Genomic DNA, 18229 nt, shown 5'->3' on the forward strand with positions numbered 1-18229 from the left:
AAAATCACAATTAAAAAATTATTCCATACAAATACAGTGATATTCCCTTTCAATAAAATAACTAGCAAGTTATAGTGTTCCGTTTCCTCAGAATACTCTTTAAGAAACCAGTCATAATTACAGTACAATGTTCATTGTCCAGTTGTTGCAAAGATAAATAGGCTGGGTGGCATTGCCGCCAAGGACCCTGCTTCAGATACTGCTTAATCCACCTTATACGTTCTCTGTCATAGTATTTACAAAATAAAACCACGTTAATGGTGGATTGCAGAGAAAGATAATCGCATGGGCAGAGCACCAAGTCCCTCGACCAGTCATTTTTAGTTGGAAAAGTTACCAGGCGATGGAATGTTTCAAATCTGAACCTGGTCAAAACACATCTATCAAAACCCCTTACACAATAAAGCAAATAGGGTTGTATAGTGTAACAGGTCAAGGTAATTTGGTGCTGAATCACAGATTTTTTAGTGATTTCCCCTGCTAATCTAAGCAGTTCAAAGTGGTTCATAAATAATATTTTCAGTTCATTTCTAGATATAGAACAAATCAACTCAGGGTTATCGTAAACTTCCGGTCTATTTAATTCATTTAACAGATTTCTGACATAGTTTAGCCATGGAATCTTTCTAACATGAGCCACGGCCATTATGTCCTTAATGATTTCTCGATTTAAGCCCAGCGTGAATAAGGACCAGACTCTATGCCAGAGTAAAATGGGTTGTAGTTTAATAGATCTGTAATAAACTCAATTCCCAATTCTGCATGACAATTAAAAACTGGTGTGCTCTGAGGAACAGCTAAAATGTACCTTAAGAAAGCGTTTTCTACAATTTGTATAGACGCTACATTATAAAAACCCCATATACCCGCCCCGTAGATCGCTATGCTTCTGCATTTTGCTATGTATATTTTTAGTAGGATCTCCGGAGGTCTTTTCCCCAATTTTTGTGCAAAACTCATTAATGCCGCGGTCGGTCGTTTAATCAAAAGAGTCCTGCTCTTAACCGCTGGCCCCCAGGAGCCTGAGTCCTCAAGAAGTATTCCTAGATAGCAAAATGTTCTAGTATATTTAATTCTTACGTCACCCACTACTAGATTTTTACTTTTGGTTCGTCCTTTCCCGCACATCATCACAAAAGATTTCTTTGCGTTGAGTTTTAGGTCCCTACTGGCCATAAACTCAATATATGTGGCAAGTGCTCTATGTATGCCTATCTTGGTTCTTGACATTAACACCGCGTCATACGCGTAGAGAAGGTAGACAATCTGCTTGTTATTATATTTCGGCAAGTCTATTACATTGGCCCCCAGTTCCTTCTCCAAAGCGTTGGTATATATGGAGAAGAGGAACGGGGCCAAAACGCAGCCTTGCCTAACTCCCCTCTCCCCGTGGAATGACTTGGTGCACTCTCCCTTTAGGCCATGTCTCACCTTCGCCGTGGCTCCAGCACACAGTTGGCGTAAAAATTACACAATAGAGGGTTCTACCCTTATGTCCTCTAAGATTCCCCATAGCTTGTTATGGTCTATGCAATCAAAGGCGGCCGTAAGGTCAACAAATATTGCTTACAGGTGCCCTATCTTTGCTTGCGTATATTTCCCTTGAAGTAACACAAAATTTAAAACCTGTTCTACAGTGCCCATCCCCACCCTAAAACCACATTGAACCAGGCTCAGAATATTATTGTCTTCGGCCCAGATTTGAAGTTTATTTAGCACCACCCTTCCTGCAATTTTCATTAGAGAGTCCAAAAGTGATATTGGTCTATAACTAGAGGGATTCTCCCGGGCCCCTTTTTTATAAATGGGTATAATAACTGATTCAGACCAAGATTTTAAAAACCCCTCTGAATAACATGCCTCTAGGACACGTGTCAGAAGTGGGGCCCAGAGATCAGTAGTCAATTTAAATAAATCAATAGGAATCCCATCGGACCTGGGGCTTTATTTCCTTTGCTTTTATTAATCGCCAACAACACTTCCCCATGGGTAAATTCAATGGCGATCGGTGAGTAAGCAAGTTGACCTCCCCCCACCTCCCTATTCTCACAGTGGCTTACAGCGTTACCTGCCTCATTGCTATAAACCTTGGAGAAGAAGTTGATCCAAGTGCTTTCATCGATCGCAATTTCCACCGCGCACTTTCATTATTGGCAAAAAAGGGGCAATCACAGCCTGCCAGAATGAGTAAGAGTCTCTACGCTGAGAGGCCTCATACAGGTTATCCCATGCCTGCTCTTTTATTTCTTTTTTGCGATGTTTCCTGGCTAAGTTATAGGCCTTCCCACAGGCTCTAATTTCCTCGCCGTCCCTCGTAGATGTGCCAAGTGCGGCCTTAAGAAGGGAATAGGTTTTGGTACACTGGCTATCAAACCACCCTTTATTTCTATTTTGCTTCTTCTTATTAGGGGTGGACAGAGAATTTTGTATAACGTCAGTAAATTGCATAAAAGCGTTTAAAATGTCAACATAGGGAGTCTCTTCATTTAGGCACACTAAAATTGGTGTTAAAGCCTTTGTTATTATATCGGTATTCATCGCCATGGGATCTTTTTTCCCCCACCTCAATGAATATCCGTTTTGGCGGGCCAGTACAACTTCTTGAGACCATGCCAAACACTTTACAGTAGAGAGAGCATTGTTGTCAGGTACTATCAGATTCATACTGAGTGGTAAATGGTCACTAAGACCGTTAGGGTGAATCATGAATTCTTCCACCCGGTTAGCATAACCCATTGGAAGAATGATGAAATCAATCACTGATTTAAACCCTCGACCTATGTATGTAGGACAAAAATTGACGGTTGGGGAACACATCATGTTAACAAACCCAAGATCAAACATCACCATAATATCATTAAATTCTTTCCCTCTATCTGTATGAACAAAGTGTTTGAGGTAACCATTTTCATCTCGTTCATTTTCCCGAACACCACACACATTCAGATTACAGACACTCATATTAAAATCCCCTCCTCATATCAAAATTACATCTCTTCCTTTTGGGATAATTTGATCATTTAGATCTTCAATAAGGCTTTTTATCACATCCACAAATTTAGCTTTATCGGTTATTATAAAAGTTTACAACCAACAATTTTACAGGTGAGGCCAAATAAATAGAGACCATTTGATAATAGGCTGGACTTTTTAGCATTTTGATGTTCTCAACCCTTAGCAAATTCGATATATATACAGAAATTCCCCCTTTATGTCTCCCATGGACTGACCGCAATGCAGGAATATGAAATGTTTTATATCCATCCAGATGTTTCTCATTTAATAACCACGTCTCTTGAAGACATAATATATAAAAATTCTGGATAAAATCCCCCCAGGCATCATCGACTCAAGGCCACAAATTTTCCCAAAAACTATTCTAACGGCCCCAAGTATAGGTGCAGATCCAGAAGCTAGATCACATACTTTATCTACATAAACCCTCATTGCCCCCATCAGTGGGGCAATATCCACGTGGTCTTTAACTTCAGTAACTAGATCCTGGGATTCCCCTATTCCATAAATGACTGATTCGGCCGGGATAGTTGCTAAGCTAACAACAGGGGATGGGTCATCATTGCTATGGGGTTCTGGGTAAACATTATGATCGGGGTGATAAGGGGTCACTGAGGTTGCTAATAATGGTAAATAAACCTCGCTCTGAAGTTCTAAATGAGCTCTATGTTTGGGCTGTTTACAGGACATGTTCTCTTTTATCCCTGGGCTACCCATGTTATAATAAGTGCCATGATGTCAATCCACGTCCTCAAGATACAGTAACGGATAAAACCTGTTATTTACCGCTACGTTGTAAATCGGGTTATTGACAGGGATGGTATATCCCAAAGCGGAATTTTGCCTCCCTGTCAAACATGGGCGATAAAAAAAGCCCAAGGGGAGAACATTGATTCCATCCACTCTCAGTTCATCAGTCCCGAGCAGTTTAAAATTTCACGGACCAGGGCCAGTGAACTCAGGGTCAAAACCACGCAGTCCCCCGATAGGGTCTTCCTATCCAAACCAACCCATGAGACGCGTCTCACCATTTTGAACGCCTCGAACATCTCCTTCGTTAGGCCAGTCTTAGTACCCAAATGGTAGATGGTCTTGCGCAACGTAGCCCAGGATTCTTTATCTCGCTCGTTTATCAGCGGAACGTTTGCTAAGAGGATAGTATAGGGGGCCATGGCAGGTGGAAGGTTTAAAGTTATACGTTTTGGGTGGGCCCTTTGGGAAGCAGACTTTAAAAGCCTCTGCTGTAAATGGGCATTGGTGGGTGGTAACACCCCTTCTTTTCTTTATCAGTGCCTCCTACCTCCCCTATTCCTTCTGGACTAATTTGCCCTGAACCCCTTGATGGAATACCCTCTCTTGTAATTTTTGATAAATTGCTGAGGTTTCTACCTCCCTGGGTCTGGGAACAGGAAATCTCCCTGGCGATTTTTTCACCACCCTCGTTTTTACCTAACATAGGTAATCTGGATACTAGTACGGTTAGTATGTTCATAATGGAGGCTTGTCCTGATTCTAACTGGATTAATCTATCCTCTAGTGGGCCAATAAACGCCTTTATAGTAGAGGCCAAATCAGAAAAAAGGCACTTAATTTCAGAAGAGAAATTATTATTTTGGCCTTTAGGGTTGCCTTTAGAGTTGTTATGGTTTTTGCCTAGTTTGCCCATTTTTTTTACTTTATTTGTCCCTGTGTTTATCTTACTTGGCTCTGATATTAATACAGGGGCATTTTTTTTAGGAGATGCAGTGGTTATGTGGAGCAGGGGTGGAAGACTAATGGGTGGAACTTTCTTTTTCTTAGCACAGGTTCTCTTAGATGGTGGAAGAATAGGGACATCTTGATCGTCTGACGAGATCTCATCACCACCTATAAAAATACATCCATTATTTGACTCATCTGGCATTTTTCAAATGTTATTTAATCCAGGAGGCATTACCCTAGGGTGACTTAGAACCCTGCTAGATTCAACCAAAGTCAAAGCTTCCTTATCCTTAGTCAGGGCATCTTCTACACTGGCTATTTGTTTTTCAATAGCCCCACCGCCCCAGTCAAGTAGTTCATTAGTGACATATTGTCTGATTTCAACTTATGTGACAACAGACCCGAATTTGATTTGTTTAACTTCCTTTTCCCCATCTTTTTGATAATTAATCCTGTCACGTATACAATGTACAATGCAATTTCAGTGCCCAAATCAATATAGTCTTTTTACCAATAATATCAGCTTCTGTTCAGTAGTCCCGCTGGTCTAGAGTCAAGAAGCCAAGAGACGGGGCCCAGCCCAGCCTCTTCCGGGCTATGATAGGCAAAGACGGTCCCGCCCTTGGCCCGCGTGCGTCTCGCGCTGTGGGAGCCCCCGTAGGTCTTTATGGTCCCAGGGTCCGGTGTGGCTGCTCCTCTCCTCTCGCGAGACCGCACTGCCCTCTGGGTGTTGTGGACCGGGCAGTGCGCGGTCCGCGGCCGAGGAGGAGACGGGTCACCAAAGCAGCAGGGCTGGAGTAGCAGAAATCCCCTGTGAGCCAGGCATGAAGAAAACAACAGCAAGGTGGGCAAAGTAAAGGAGGGCGTCCCACGCCACGGGAGCCCCCGTAGGTGTTTATGGTCCCGGGGTCAGGTGTGGCTGCTCCTCTCCTCTCCTCTCGCAAGACCGCGCTGCCTTCTGGGTGTTGTGGTCCGGGCAGAGGGCAGTCTGCGGCCAAGGATGAGACGGGTCACAAAAGCAGCAGGGCTGGAGCAGCAGAAATCCCCTGAGAGCCAGGCATGAAGAAAACAACAGCAAGGTGGGCATAGTAAAGGAGGGCGTCCCACACCGCGGGAGCCCCCGTAGGTCTTTATGGTCCCGGGGTCAGGTGTGGCTGCTCCTCTCCTCTCGCGAGACCGCGCTGCCCTCTGGGTGTTGTGGTCCGGGCAGAGCGCGGTCCGCGGCCGAGGAGGACACGGGTCATCAAAGCAGCAGGGCTGGAGCACCAGAAATCCCTGTGAGCCAGGCACGAAGAAAACAACAGCAAGGTGGGCAAAGTAAAGGAGGGCGTCCCGCGCCGCGGGAGCCCCTGTATGTCTTTATGCTCCCGGGGTCAGGTGTGGCTGCTCCTCTCCTCTCGCGAGACCGCGCTGCCCTCTGGGTGTTGTGGTCCGGGCAGAGCGCGGTCCGCGGCCGAGGAGGAGATGGGTCACCAAAGCAGCAGGGCTGGAGCAGCAGAAATCCCCCGTGAACCAGGCGCGAAGAAAACAACAGCAAGATGGGCAAAGTAAAGGAGGGCGTCCACTCAGTGCCACATAATTACACTCTAATCAATGCAACATAAATACACTCCACATAAATACATTCTAGACCACATACCACCAATCAACATAAATGCACTACACACCATGATACAATTTCACTCAACACCACAGTTCCAGGCCACACAATTGAACTCCACACATTTCCAATACACACCGCTTAATTAAACACCCAAAAAAATATTTCAACTCCACAATCCACAACGTACCTCCAATTCACACTATATAGTGTTACCACCTTAGCACCAAACATAATTCGCCACCACCATTTTGCATCAGCGGACCACCTAAGCATCACATCTGTCTGCCCTTGGAATCTGGCATCTTTTGATTCTCCCCTAGTGTCCGTCCGCTGCTCGTGTTCTAATTAAATTACTGTTTCCCAACCTCCACTCCCCGTTATTTATGTCCCGCTCCCCCATAACAATAAAAATTATAACAAACAAGCATGAGAACAGGCAGGAAGAAGTTGCCAGCAGTGCAAGTACAAAAAAAGTAGAAGACATTTTTTATATTAAAATCTTTTTTTAATCAGGTTTTTCAGTTGTATATAATGTCGCCTTAGTTTGTATAACGGTAACAAAAATGCTTAACACTTTTTATTATAACTTAATGCACAGCAGTCACAATGCTCTACAACATAGCCAAAAGTTCTGGCTAAACACATAAGATCCCAATGGCGAGACCTACTGGCTATGCAAATGCTTGTTTTACATGTAAGATACCCCTAAGGTAGGCCCAAGGTATCCCCATGGGAGGGTGCACTGTATATGAAAGGTTGGACATGTACTTATGTGTGTGACATGCCCAGATAGTGAAATACTGTGTATTTCATTTTTCACTGTTGAAAGGCTGCCTGTCCCACAGGCTTACTATAGGGGTTGCACTGTAACATTTTTACATGTGTAACTTTCAATAGGGACAAGATAGAAAAATTGAGTTTAGGCTCTCTAAATCAGAATTTATTATTGCACCCTTTTGGTAAAGGTGGTTTTAAATTCTGTGTTTGAAAATAACACTTTTAGAAAGTGGGCATTTTATTACTTTACCATTCTGAGTACCTCTAGCTGTTTGTGTATTCAGCGTCTGGTGTTTGAGTGACAGAAGCTCGGGATGTGCATTCACTCTTGACTGTCACTAGGAGGGTAGAGGTGTTCCCTGCCTTGCCGAATCATCGCTCGCCTAAATAGACCCAGTCTACAGTTAGAGTTTATGGAAGGAACTTCTCTTGCACCTGAATAGGCTGTCCCCGTTTTCACAATGTTGTCTCCTCTCCCTGTGGTCATGTTGCACCAGAGAGGACAGGACTGGTTTAAACTGGGTTCAGAGACCCTTACAGCAAAAAGAACAATGACAAAATGGGGCATAAGTATTTCACCTAAAACCCCAAGACTTTAGATTACTTCAAGGAACAAGAGGACCCTAACAAGAAGAAGAGCGGAAGGACTGTGTGAGGAGCGCTGCCTTTTCTGTGTGAGTGGCGGGTTGGCTTGCAGTTGCTGCTTCTGTCTGTGGTGGAGGTAAAGGACTGACTCTTTTTGCTTTGCTGTGGTATGCTGCTTGTGAAGAATCTCCAAGGGCTTGTGTGTTATGAACTGGTCATATTTCCTCATTACCGCTGGACCTGGAGCACCTGTTTTTGCATCTCTTAGATATTCCTCCTTTGGCCAATCAATTGTAATTTTACATTCTGTCCATAAATAGGCAGGTACAACTATATCAAACAATCCATCTAAGTCTTCCTACAACACCTTTGAAACCTTCACAAACCTATCTACTTGTCTATACCATTCTACAGGTTTTTCTCGTTATTTTGGAAAATCATTAGTAAATGATAATATATCTTGTCTAGTCCATGGTACATATACATAACCTACTCCTGGTATTTCTCTCATCGGATATTCTGCTACTACTGGTTCATTTTCTTTAACAGGAAAAGCTAAGGTTGTTTTATCATTTGTCTCTTCTTTTTTCTTTATCCACCTGCTTCTCCATCGTTCTACATCTCCCCATTTTCTCAGTAATACAATTAATTATTTTACCGGTGTCAATCTTCCTGCTGTGTTTAAATTATCTGTATCCTTTTCGGTGAAATCCACTGTGTAAGGTTTTTGTAATATTTTTATTTTTGCAAATTCTACTCCTAATTCATTTGCTGCTTCTTCTAGTTTTTCATTTAGATTTTTTGCTCTCCAAGTTATACTTTTACACATGAACATCAGCTCTTCATCCTGATATGATTTTAGCCTATCGGTCACAATTGTTCCAATAATCAGTTCTTCCATGTCTATTTTTAATCTAACCACATCCAAGAGTTTAGGTTCTGAATCTTTCTTTTGTAAAGTTTTAACCCAATCATTTAATTCTTCTACTATTGGTCCTACTGGAGTTTTAGACAAATCTATTTTATCTATACTTCTTTCCGGAGTTTCTGTTGTTGATTCTGCTCCCATAGGAATTCTATATATTGGACTTTGATTCATAGTTAAATCAGGTGGTGTCGTTCTAATTGTACTTTTTGGTTCATTAATGTCAGGATACATTTTTTCTCTTACTTTTTGCATACTGGAATTCAAAGGAATCGTTAACGAATGCTCATCTATTTTCTGATTCTCAAAGACCGGTATTACAGGACCTATAGTTACTTGCACTGTTACAGCTTCTACATTTTTCGTTCATTCTTTTATTTTCTCAGCTAATTCTTTTGTAGATCTTTCTAATTCAGAAGTACTAGGTTTTTAAATTTGGATTATCTCCTGCTTTTGAGAGGTACTTTTTACTTCAGAATGTCGTTTTGGGGTTTCTGTTATTCCAATCTCCATTGGCGGTGCATTTGGTGTCACCACTACAGAAGTTGGTTGATATGGAGTGGGTCTCCTATTTAAAATGTCCTCCAACACCTCGTCCTCTGTGTCACTAATTCCACAACCACCCTTTTCTGGTATTTGTTGTTTTCTTTTCTCTGTACACTTTCTCCCTACTTTCTCATCAACTGTCCGCATAGGATAAATTCCATCCCACATATAAGTACATCATTATCTTTTCATCCTACTCTCATGTGTAGCTCCCCATAATACTCTTGGACTACATCGATTTTCCTTTGCATCTCTGAATCTCTCTCTTTCTTTTTCATACATCTCATCTTCCCATTCCTTCAAAGCTTCAAATTGTGTTGGTCTAGGTCTCGGCTCAAGTTTCATAATTTTTTCTTTTAGATTTCGTAACACTGCTGTGCTAAACAAACCTATTTCTGGAAATGCCAATACTCCATCATTTTTAGTATATTTCACCCAATTCTCTACCGTATACAAGTAAGATAGCCATATTTCGTCATCATGTATGATGCAGCCGTTTTTGGCGGAATAAGAACTTTTCCCAATCTAGTGACTATTTCTTTGTCTTTCTTAAAAAGATTCTTAATTTTCTTAAACCATGTAGGTTTCTCCCTGTCTTGTTGATAGTAATAATCAATTTTTAAAATGTTTTACTCAAACAAAATCGTACTCTCCCTTTCAATCTGTTCCGATAGTCTGACTTATCTCAGCCCGCCTCACATTAACGCACCAATCAGATCAGTAAACGTCACAATCACACGGACCTATCCTAACACGGTTCTCGCTGATGCACCAATCAAAACTGTATACGTCACAGTCACTGGACCTATCCCAGCACGATTCTTCCTGATGTCTACCCTCGCTTCTGCTGACCCCTCCTTTACAAAATCTATCGGTACAGTATTTATATTTATTTTACACTATTGAAATCAGTTAGTTACAACACAAAACATTTCCATTGTCTATTTCACTAAACCAAAGAGATAGTTTGTTTGAGCAAACAAGAATTCTGTATTTCTAGTAGGCAGCGCTTACCTCTACCCTGCCACAGAATTTTGTTTCGTCGATAAAGTAGCACTTCCCTCTACCATACCCTTCTATCGAGCAGAAGCCAAACCATTTTCTCTGGGGATAAAACACATGTGGAGACTATACTGCTCCTGAGAATTAAGGCTAGAGTTTTACAAGGATACCTAATGCTATTCACTCAACGTGACTCACACAAGAATTCCCTAACATAACACCTTCCTGTGTTATTACTATTGAAACTAGACAATGTACAATTCCATGTAACTACCTTGTTAAATATTCCACTCCCTACTTCCCGGAAGCTTAAAAATTCCGACACATATAACGCAATACAAACACGACATGTAGTGTTAAACATAAAACATCAATAATCAATAATCTCCAAACTGACCTATAGTAACCAGACTCCTGCTACCATGAAATCTGACGCAGCGCGGCTTTCAAACAACCCTCAAACTCATCCCACTAACTCAGGAGCACTTCATTTTACTCGACGGTGGAGCCCATAGCACCACGAGTAACACATTCACATACAAGAATACACTACCCCTGAATCAGTGAAAAGAGGGCAAGCTGCTGGATAAGCGGGGTACCTCAATAATCTATACTGTATTTCTTTACATTTTGTACATTTCAAATACTCAACAGTCATAAGTAATAAAACACCAAGGTACTCCACTATTTGGTCAATGGACCAACTAGTAGGAATTAGTTGATGGCGATTAAGTCCAGCTCAATCACAATATTCCCATAACTTCTTAACGTTTGATTGTCATGACTATTTAATCTAATAAAAACAGACTCGAGTTTATATTTTATAGAGTTTTATCTAGATTCATTAAGGAAGAACATATTTATATTGCAAAATCTTATTAGACAAGCACATTCTGAAACATTATTGAATACATTTTAAGAAATGAAAATTTTGGAAAAAGCATTACCAATCTGCCATAAAAAGATGGCAGGATGGCATAGAACAGGTTTCCAAGCTGACTGTCTTTCTAACCTGCTGGATGTCTCCCTCCCGAAATAGATTCTCCGCAATCGATCTTGTTTCATTTCCCCATCAACGCTTGAAGTCCAAACTATTTCGAAGTCTCTTGCACCATAAAATTGTTCAACCCAATAGCATGTTTTGGTGCAAATAAAGTCCACAGAACCAAAAACTTGACACATCATTTGCACATACCCTTTTCACTAACTATCTAAACTTAAATTTGAAACTTTTAGGGTCCACACTCATTTCTCATTGGCCCTTTAGGGGGTGGTGATGATCACCTCATGTCCTCCATGTTTGAATCAGTTTGTGAATTTGTACAGTAATTTTCAAGGCTTTCTCATGACTTAATGTTCACATTTGGACTTGTTGTTCATTGTCATGTAACCATTTCAAGCATTCTAGTTTCAACTTCTTCCTTTCCCAGACTTTTAAATGCAGGCAACTTTGGCACAACTCCCGTTCATAGGCCAGGCTGTCCATGACATCTCTTGCTCTGGGCATAGGCCATGCACTTGTAGAATGTTATTTATATCGCGCATGCGTGGGGCCCATCTTTGGAATCCAATTCCACTATTATTATTATTATTATTATTATTATTAATGGAGTTTTGTTAAGCGCATTCTACCCGGAGGCCTCGTAGCGCTATATTGTTTGAGTCAGGAGAGATCACAGAGCCAGATTAGGTGAAGAGGAGCGTTTTCAGTTCCTTGCGGAACTTCAATAGATTAGGCTCGCCCCGGAGGGTGTCAGGCAGGGAGTTCCAGGCCTTGGCGGCATTCCAAGAGAAGGAGCGTCCTCCCCATCTTGCCCGTTTAGTTCTATTAACGGTAGCCAGGAAAGCTGAGCTGGATCTCAAGCTTCGTTTAGGAAGATAAGGGTTTGCAAAGGAGCAAACCATGGCTGGGCCAGTTTTCCACATGGCTTTGTGCATAATGCACATAGATTTAAACACGACTCTGGCCTTGATGGGCAGCCAGTGCAGTTTCCTGAGTGCGGCTGTGCCTGAGTCTCGCCGGCCCAGGTTTAGAAGAAGGCGTTCTGGGTAGTCTGCAGTCTTCTGGTAGTGGAAATAGGGGCTCCTAAGTACAATGAGTTTCCGTAGTCCAGACGGGACAGGATACTATCGCGTTTAAACAGCCATTTCAGACAAGGCCGTGCAGGCCGCAATGGGAACTAATATGAAAACAAACACAACAGAAATTAGATATAGAAATGTAACTCTTCTGTTTACCTCCCACCATTTTAATCTTCCCATGTTAGATATTACCTAGCAAAGCGAATAAATAGGCGTTGTTTACTTACATCTGCATTCTTTTTGCCACAATTTTTTTTAACATAAGCACAAAACACGTACGTTTATTCAGTTATCTCTACAATATCACAGCTCTATGTTAGTATGACTCATTGTTTTTATTAGCATATTAATGTTTTGCAAAACAGCAGTTAGTTTTCCCGCATGTTGTGTCAAATTCAGGTGCTTTTGATTGATTCGTTTACATACTTCACATAACTAATATTATTACGGTTATGAGAGAATGACTTTACAAGGGGTACACAAAAATGCTTGTCTCTCCCCTGCTCCATCAGCACCACCAAGCATCTTCCTTGTGGACCAGAAAATACAATTACTCCTAGCAAAAAAGAGGGGCATTAAACCCCACGATCCAAGAGGCGGATACAAGCTACCAAAGGTGAAAGATTACATTATAGAGTAAACAAGACCAACCTTAATTTTATTCTGTGGAATGTCTCAGGTATTGCAAGTGTCCAAAATAATGGAGCAGCTATGGAGGAGTTACAGAAGGGGGATATACTCTGCCTGCAAGAAACTTGGGCAACCAACGATGTACATCTGGAAGACTTCGCTGGTCTCCATATACCAGCAAGGAAACCCAGGCACATCAGGCCCTCTGGTGGCCTTTCAATATATGTGAAGCATTCTCTAGAAGTCACCATTAAAGAGGATAGTAGAATTTCGAATACACTTCAGTGTCACATTAGAGGGCATTCATGGTGGTTCAAGAGGGAAGGATCTATTAATCATGAATGTATACCTAAATGGACCGAGATTTTCAAAGCTAGAGACAACAAAGAAGGCAATCTCCGCATTAGAAGAGATACTGTATGAGTACCCGTCTATGGTCTCGGTGGTAACAGTCTCCACCATCTGGGAACAGACGTGGCCAGAAATAGAAGCAGCACGCCCACGGAAAGAGAATTTAACAGTTTCCTTCAAGCTTGTGAATTGGCCTCAGCAGAGAATTGGGCCTCTGAAGCACAACTTAAGTCACCCAGCATCTTCTATTTCAAAAGCAGTACTACCATAGATTATATGTTTTTAAGTAAGAACATTAAAGAATGGATGTCAGAATTTGAGATGCGGTGAAGTGAATTAAGCGATTCCCCCATTCTCAGAGTAAATTTCAACCTCAACATAGAGCAACTGGGACAAATTGAGGCCAGCAGTAACACCAGGGGCACTGAGGAACATAAGCTACTAAACTGGAGAAATGGATATTGTAAAAGGGAAATGGGTGGAATAAAGAAAACGCCGTCCCGCCTTTAGAAAACTGGGGAACTTTGATGGCAGACTATGCACTGCCCTCTTACGAAGTGTCCGGACACCTACACACAAGAGAAACTGGAAAGCCAGGAGCAATTTAAAAGATAGTAGATGCCTATGGGACAGCATTAGCACCCTAAGGCAGGTGAAAAGGATCCACCAAAAAACTGGGACACAAGACACTGAGATAGCATACAAGTAATTCAACCGAGAGCATAAACACTTCGCCTGGAAATTAAAACGAAGGCGTATAGAAGAGGACTGGATTAAGATATATAGCTGTGCAAAAACAACAAATAGAAGCAATCTGAGATTATATAGCAAAACTAGAGAACAAAAAGATAGATCAGCAGAATTCAGTAACAGCGGAAGCATGGCAAGCTTACATAGCAAGAATATATTTAACCAATTCAGGTGCACCGTGGCAAAAGGGCCAGGGAGACATCATTGGCAGGTAATATATCAGCAGGTGAAGGGTCCCCAAAGAGAAAATATGGTAATGCACAGGAACAGTAGGATGTTGAAAAAATTATAAAAAAGATATGAAGAGATGGTGCACCAGAGACCAACGGCCTTCCAGGTGGCATGTTCAAAGAAGGTCTGGCATATTGGGCAGAGATATTATCTATTCTGTACATGGAATGTAGGGCTCAAGAAGATTTTCCTGATTCCTGGCGAGGCTCCATGAGGCAACCGACATACAAGAAAGAACTACAGGCTAATTGCCCTGTTTGACATAGAAGGGAAAGCACATGGCAGCACTCTTTTAAACAAGTTAAATGACTTCTACCAAACAGGGTTTCAAAAGGGCGGCTCAACCATCGACACCAAAGTAGCACTATCATACTTGTCGCAGCAGGCGCACACCAAAAACAACTTGCCTGTGTTCACCTGCTTTGTGGACTACTCAGCGGCGTTTGATGGTGTCTCCAGAAATAAGCTACAGAAAAAACCAAAGAGTTGGAACATTCCAGATAACCTCCTGAAGGCTATTATCTCACTATATAGTAACACCTGGGTGAGGATAAAATTGACTGGCAGCACAGTCTCCCAGAGGCTGTACACAGATTTGGAAACAAACAACAAACGCCTAGGCACACATAAAAGAGAATAAAGTTAATGTGAAAAGCAATGTGAAAAGACAAAGAGTATCCTCCAGATGGAAGGAAAAAGTCTTGAGGTGATGTCAATGTACGGTTAGATCAAGTTGAATCTTTTATTCCTTTTCAAACATAAAGGCGCGTAGAACAAGCCAGCCGACACGTGTTTTGTCGCACAATGGAGTTTTGATAGTGTTCTCCTTAGAAATGTGAGTTATGAAGTCCATTCAAATAAAGGACGATTAAATGAATATTGTCATAACGAATAGTGTGTAGTGTGGTTAATGAGTGGATCGTCTATGCAACAAAGAGTGGTGGATATCCGAGAATTAAACAAAGGAGATAAAATAATACCTGTAGCAAAGTCTATCGATCTGTGTAATCTATGACAAAAAATAGCACAAAAAGAGCACAAGGTGCGTAAAGATAAGAAAAAGAATTATGTAGTAAAACCTAATGAAAGTTGATTAAAAGAAAGGAGAGAACTTTACAAAGTTGAAAATAGAAAAGGAAAGGCAATAAGGCAAACAAGATATGTTTGGGTAAAGACAAGAGAAATCAGATAAGAGCAAGTCAATCCAACGTGTCCTAAATGTAGAAAACCGCATGAGAGAGAAAACCTGAAATAACCAGGAGCCATACTGCTCAGCCGGTGATAATTCCAACCCGGCCTGGCTAATGTAGGTCAGGCGAAGTGTTCCAAATGATCTGATGAAAACAGAAAAGTGTTGGAATGTGGAGGTGTAAGTCATGACGTTAAAAACATTAATCCTAGTCACAAAACATTCGAGAAAAAGAGGGGACGGGGATTGGTGGCAAGTGTGGCTTACCAGAATTGTGGAAAAATGCAGACACTATACTGTTAACTGTATCTAATCGGTCTGTGGAAAAATAGAAGAAAGGAAAAAAATAGTTTTAGCCGCTTCTCTAAGAGCCAAAATTCTAATCTATAGTAGCACCCCAACAAAATTAAAAATCATTCTACCTTGTGCGGGTTGTATTTAAAATATTCTGGGTCATGGGGGAGTCTTCAAAATCTCTACATCAATTGACCTTGTCCATTTTCAAAATATTGTAAAAGAGAGAGGTGGCTCACTCTATCCCAGGGGGCTGAGCCTAGTCTAAGGAAAGCAAAGAAAGGCCCCCCATGACTTTTGTGGGAGATAGGAATACACACACAATTCTAATATACACTCACAACTGATTCTGCTTCACACACCCACTTCCTTAAAATCACAGTATATTCCCCCTTGCGACATAAATCTATACCCAAACTAGAAAGTAGTGCTAGTATGTATTTATTCTCATTTTTTTAAATTAAAAAAAGGCAATATAAACAAATATTTGATTGTATCAATATAAAGTGTTAAAAAGATCAGCTCCTAAACAATTTGTACATGGAGAACACTGGTCCATTAAAAACATCACAAAAGACTTTATAAAAACAATGACAAATTATAAACAGTTCATAAAATCAAAATACAAGACCCTAAGGCCAACAACCCGATAATGACATTAAGTTGTAGCAAGACTATTGATCCAAAGCTGATATATATTGTAAGGTAATTTCGGCAAACAATTTGTCTTTTTTGTCCTGAAACAACCCTTCAGCGGTGGATTCTTTACAAGTGCGTCAACGCCTTTCGGTGGTATTAATACTTATTGCCCAACCACCTTCTTCAGGACTAGCATTTAATGGGTACAGGGTCTAATGTTCCAATATTGCAAATCGTTAATCTAAACAAGAAAAAACAAATATCAGACTTGTCTCCATAGATTGTACATATAAAAACAGTGCATATTACTATGTTGCCTGAGTACATGTAGGTACATTCCCCTTCCTCTATTCACATTCCACTGTCTCAGGTGCCTCCCTCATTTTTCTCACCCCGGTATCATAGCCTCAAGTCTATACTTTTAATTTAGCACTACCTTCCATTCTGGGGGTCATACGATTTTACAAGTACCTCCCCTTAGGGGTCCTCCCTTCTACAAAAGGTAGTCCTCCCCATACAGGTTGTCCCACTTCATCCTTACATGCTCATTCATCCACAGGCACTCTAATGTTATATAATTTCATCCACTGACCGTGGAGTAGATTACTTTCTTTTTGTATATCCATATCGTGTGTTCATGTCTGATATAAGGAATTCTCCCTCTAAATGGAGCTGGAATAATATAAGAAGTTAAGAGGCCTTATTAGTTTCTATGGTCATTTTGTAAGCACCTTGTGAGCCGTTAGTTGCAATGCAGCTATCTTACCTTACGTGTAAGAAATGCTTATTCCTCTTGCTCTCTCATATGTGGCATTTTCGTTAAAAGATAAAATAAATGACTCCCTGCATGGTGATATATGGAGGGGTTTTAGTGTTCCATTGAACACCATTTTACAATTTTGTGTGTGTCGATAGTTGGGCTTACCTTGGTAAAGGTCTGATTTAAATTGAATTCCTTTATTTCTTTTTAGGTTTCGACCTGGCGAAAAGCTGCGCAAGCAGCATTTCGCGCAAGGCGAAATCTTTTGTTTAGAGTATGTGGCTTGGGAATCCGCCCTCTGTTCCATTGGCTAGCTCCATAAATGGAGGCTAGCCATTGGAACAGACATCTGTCCGTCATGGCCGGAGCAGATTCGTGGGCGTTCCGGCCATTTTTACTCATCCGCCCCCTTGCGATCGCCATGCGGCGGTGGGCGGTGTTTTTTTTTTTTACAGCTTTGTTTTCAACCATTTCGGGAGCAGGGGTGGGTTGCGCGATGTCCCGCTCTCCGTTCCCGCCCCCCCCCTCCCGCTGTCCATGTGCCTGTTCCTGCCCCCCTCCCGCTGTTCGTGTCCCCTTTCCTGTCCCCCCTCCCGCTGTCCGTTCCCGCCCCCCATCCGCTGTCCGTGTGCCCGTAGGTGCTTGTTTTAAACAGCAGTTTGCTAAATACTCTAGGAAGAATCTCAGTCATGCATCAAGCACCTAACTCCTCCGAAGCACCAAACACTCAACAGGGGCACCTATACACCAGCTGGGTGGCACAATGTAGGCTGCGCAGCAGGCTCCCCCTCCTCACCTCAGAGCCACCCCCTGCAGTAGAGAGGTAAACACACCTCTCCTCTATCGGCACGGGCGGCCATGAGTTGCTGCACGTGCCACGCACGGGCTGTAATGTGTTCTTGACTCGCTCTGTGCAACAGATGCCTGTGGTGTCATGTGAGCTCCTGTTTAAAGGAAACCTGTGTCATCCTCCTCCTCCACTTTGCTTCATCTTACGGAGCACCCATGAGCTGGCTAAGATATTTCCTGCCTCGCCGCTGATTTCCGTTCTGGCAGATTAGCAACATCCGTCCGAGCACAGTTCTAAAGGCTCTTGAGTGACTGATTCGGGCATTAGATATGATCGTGTTAGACTGAGCTCCCCGACGC

This window comes from Lissotriton helveticus, chromosome 10, assembly GCF_964261635.1.
Source record: "Lissotriton helveticus chromosome 10, aLisHel1.1, whole genome shotgun sequence".
Taxonomy (NCBI): domain Eukaryota; kingdom Metazoa; phylum Chordata; class Amphibia; order Caudata; family Salamandridae; genus Lissotriton; species Lissotriton helveticus.